The sequence below is a fragment of the Oryx dammah genome, unplaced genomic scaffold (assembly GCF_014754425.2).
Source record: "Oryx dammah isolate SB20612 unplaced genomic scaffold, SCBI_Odam_1.1 HiC_scaffold_18, whole genome shotgun sequence".
NCBI classification, from domain to species: domain Eukaryota; kingdom Metazoa; phylum Chordata; class Mammalia; order Artiodactyla; family Bovidae; genus Oryx; species Oryx dammah.
Window position 1 is genome coordinate 106,720,191 of NW_024070202.1, and position 4,906 is coordinate 106,725,096.

The following is a 4,906-nucleotide window of genomic DNA, read 5'->3' on the forward strand; positions in this document are numbered from 1 at the left end:
GGATCTCCTTGCAGTCCAAGGGACTCTCAAGAGTCTTCTCCAACACCACAGTTCAAAAGCATCAATTCTTTGGCGTTCAGCCTTCTTCACAGTCCAACTCTCACATCCATACATGACCACAGGAAAAACCATATCCTTGACTAGATGGACCTTAGTCGGCAAAGTAATGTCTCTGCTTTTGAATATGCTATCTAGGTTGGTCATAATTTTTCTTCCAAGGAGTAAGTGTCTTTTAATTTCATGGCGGCAGTCACCATCTGCAGTGATTTTGGAGCCCCAAAAAATAAAGTCTGACAATGTTTCCACTGTTTCCCCATCTATTTCCCATGGAGTGATGGGACTGGATGCCATGATCTTCATTTTCTGAATGTTGAGCTTTAGGCCAACTTTTTCACTCTCCACTTTCACTTTCATCAAGAGGCTTTTTAGTTCCTCTTCACTTTCTGCCATAAGGGTGGTGTCATCTGCATATCTGAGGTTACTGATATTTCTCCCAGCAATCTTGATTCCAGCTTGTGTTTCTTCCAGTCCAGCGTTTCTCATGTTGTGCTCTGCATAGAAGTTAAATAAGCAGGGTGACAATATACAGCCTTGACGTACTCCTTTTCCTATTTGGAACCAGTCTGTTGTTCCATGTCCAGTTCTAACTGTTGCTTCCTGACCTGCATACAGATTTTTCAAGAGGCAGGTCAGGTGGTCTGGTATTTCCATCTCTTTCAGAATTTTCCAGTTTCTTTTGATCTACACAGTCAAAGGCTTTGGCGTAGTCAATAAAGCAGAAATAGATGTTTTTCTGGAACTCTCTTGCTTTTTCCATGATCCAGTGGATGTTGGCAATTTGATCTCTGGTTCCTCTGCCTTTTCTAAAACCAGCTTGAACATCAGGAAGTTCACGGTTCACGTATTACTGAATTAACTCAAGCCAACCATGCTAATACATACCCTTTGCACTGCAACGACTGGCTGTTTGTGGGTTATAAATAATATAATACTTCATTGTCTAGCATATACAATAATTGTACACAAAACAGCCTCGTCATTGTTACTAGTGGCACATCAGTCCATTTCTGTCAAAGAGAGGAAAAAAGTCTCTGCAGTAATTCCAGTTTCCCACATGTGCTTTCCAACTATAGGCTAGCATTAATAGTCATTGGCCTCCTGCTTCGATTATTTTTGGTTATGAGTTAAATTTAACATGGTCCCATGTATTCTTTCCCTAAAGGGCCTCAAGGATTTGGGAAGGATTAGGCACACTCTAATTTAGGAAGAAAGATGGATGAATCCACCTATGTGCATTTATTGGCATGAGTCACTGGGGAGGTTAATTAAGTCAATGAAATGATCCATAACAGGTGTCTATGGCTGTTTTAAGAACAAGTGCTTTGATGGCCATGAAAATGCACGACTCAGCTCTCCAACTGCAGGGAGCGGGTATGCAGTTGACAGACGGCCCCAGCTGATGTGTTCTAGAATCCTTGGCGCCAAGGCCACACTGCCCAGGAGCTTCTGCTGGCCAGTGACTAATTATGGTGGGGATACTAAGGAGGGGGGCTTCCCAGGTGGCTCAGGGGTGAAAAATCTGCTTGATACAACTTAGCAACTGAGCGTGCACACTGAGACCTGGGGCATATTTGGTGGGTGACTTTTGCTCAAGGACGCTCCAGAGGCCTTGATAAAGCTTTCTGAGACCTGCACTGCAATGTAAGCCATTCCTTATTTCACTCTCTCCTTCACTGAGGTTACAATGACATAAAAGCCTGATGGCCCTTCCAGTCTCCTCTGGCTCCCTCCCTATTTTCTCTCACAAGTGTTTCCATGAATAAACCTTAATAAACCTCCTGTATACCTGACCTTATCTGGCTTCTGCCTCTTGGAGGACCCAGGCTAATAGAAGTAGTTGTATCTCCTAACATTAAAATGCTCGTTTATTTATTAAAATTGTGTTGTATTCTGAGTAAAGGGCAAAGTCATCAGCTTGAGAGTATTTACGAAAGACTCATCCACTACATTTTTCTTTCTGTAGTAAATGTATGATAACTTCTATTCGAATTATGGGGCTTCCCTGGTAGCTCAAAGGTAAAGAATCTGCCTGCTAATGCAGGAGACTCACGTTCGATCCCTGGGTTGAGAAGATCTCCTGGAGGAGGAAATGGCTACCCATTCCAGTGCTTGGAAAATCCCATGGTCAGAGGAGCCTGGTGGGCTACAGTCCACAGGGTCACAAAGAGTTGGACACGACTGAAGGGACAGCATGCACTCAGGGCAGTATTTGATTACTTTCTGGCCTGTTAAGTATGTACATTAGGGAGGTTGTGACCTTGAGTGGGGACATTGGTTTAGTGACTAGGTAAATCAGAGAGTGATATTATGAAGAGGAAATATGAATAAGGATTTCCAATACACGCAGCTGCTGAAGACTGGCAGTAAGGTCAGTACTCATTAGAGTCCTCCAGTTGGCCTTGGAAGGTAGACGGTAGAAGAAAGTTAACGATGAAGAAGGAAGAGCCACCAAGAGACTAGGCATAGCAGTAGACATGAAACTTGGGAGCCCAAAGGTGTCCACTGGATGGTCGACTGTTTCTCTCAGCTGCAGGGATCCAGTAGTCATGTATGGATGTAAGAGTTGGACCATAAAGAAAGCTGAATGCCAAAGAATTGATGCTTTTGAACTGTAGTGTTGGAGAAGACTCTTGAGAGTCCCTTGGACTGCAAGGAGATCCAACCAGTCCATCCTAAAAGAGATCAGACCTGAATATTCATTGGAAAGACTGATGCTGATGCTAAAAGCTAATACTTTGGCCACCTGATGCAAAGAGCTGACTCATTTGAAAAGACCCTGATGCTGGGAAAGATTGAAGGCAGGAGGAGAAGGGGATGAAAGAGGATGAGATGGTTGGATAGCATCACCAACTCAGTGGAACTGAGTTTGAGTAAGCTCTGGGAGTTGGTGATGGACAGGGAAGCCTGGCGTACCGCAGTGCATGGGGTTGCAAAGAGTCGGACATGACTGAGCAACTGAACTGAACTGAACAGAGAAAAAACAGCTGAAAATCAATTGTAATGTTGAGGCAACAAGGCAAAGAACATGCCAAGGAGACTGACAGATGAATAGAAATCTTCTGATATCATCTGGTCTCATATACAACTAAAACTTATCAAAACCATCAAACAGTAGTTCAGGAAAGCTTACATCAGGCCTTGAAATGCTCCTAGATGAAGAGACAAACATCATGTACCTTCTTGAGAAAGAACACTTGTTGGCGACTTTCATGAACACCCTGTTGAACATTCATTCACTTACCAGGTACTAAGGAAATAGCAACCCACTCCAGTACTCTTGCCTGGAAAATCCCATGGACAGAGGAGCCTGGTAGGCTACAGTCCATGGGGTTGCAAAGAGTTGGACACGACTGAGCGACTTCGCTTTCTTTCTTTCGCTTTCTAATCAGCAGACACATGGTGAGTCAGGGACAGGATTTGTTTTCTGTAGAACTCCTGTAGAAGCAAGGGAAGGGGAAGTGTGTCTGAATAGTTGGAGGGTATTTAGTGTGGTTAGAACTAGAGAGTGATGGGCAGATGTGATGAGCCTGGACATGGTGGATGGATCTAGTTACTTGAGGACCTTAAAAGCCGTCTTAAGGGTTTTGATTGGATTGTATCTTAGTCAATATGTAGCCATGGAAGGATTTTTATTTGAGTTTATTAAAAATTTCTCAGAGTAATACATGCACAAGGTAAAAAATTAAATAGTACAGAAGGACTTAAAATGAAAAACACAGTTTCCCACTCCACCCTTTTAATACTAGTCCCATACCCTAGAGGTGATGCATTTAACAATTTCTATTTTTAGATATTCTGTTAACTAACTTCCTAACATTAAATAATATGTTTGAACAATAATTTCTTGACTTATTAACTTTAGATAATCTTTAATAATTCCCCATTACAAAAGATAAGGATTTAACTTACACTATTCCCACTTTTCATCTGCCTATCCTTTCACAATTTTTTGATAGATGTCACTTTTAATGCTTCTATTGGTTTAATTTATAATTTGAACAGTAACTAATCCTTTAGTCCTTGTCCCATTAACTGTAGACTTTTCACCCCCATTTTGAATAGACAAGTAATTCTACACTTCTCTCCACCACTCTTCCCTCAATGAATTTTCAAACTCTTTCTGCTTTCTTTTTCCCTTTATAAGATAGGTTACTTTCAGTTTCATTTCTGGATAAAAGATTAAGCCTCTCATGTTTTGTTTATAGGCTGATCAGAACACTGAATACCAATAAATAGTATCTACATTATTTTGGTTTTGTAAATACTGTTTACTGAGAGTTGGTGGCTCAGCAGTAAAGAATCCGCCTGCCAATGCAGGAGACCTGGGTTTGATCCCAGAATTGGGAAGATCCCCTGGAGAAGGAAATGGAAACCCACTCCAATATTCTTGCCTGGGAAATCCCATGGACAGAAGAGCCTGGCGGGCTACAGTCCATGGGGTCACAAAGAGTCGGACATGACTTATCGACTAAACAACAACAATGTAGAAGCTAGGATATTTTCTTCCAAACATATCCAATGTCATGATTCCTATGTCACTTGAAATGAAATATACCTACCGCCAATGACAAATCCAGTCTCTTCTTACAGTCCATGAGTGATTTTTGTTATCATTATCTCATAATTGGACTTGAATTTAACATGTTTTTGTTTTGTTTTCCTTTGTGTTTGTTAAAGAATGCATCTCCTCCATTTCACAAACATTCCAATTTCTCAAGGATAATGTCTATGGCACAGAATCAGAGTGTGAGACCATGTACTCTCATCTGAAATGGGTCTCTTGGACGATAGTCACTCTGGAGTGAGTCTTCCTGTTGGATAACGGTCACTCTGGAGTGAGTCTTCC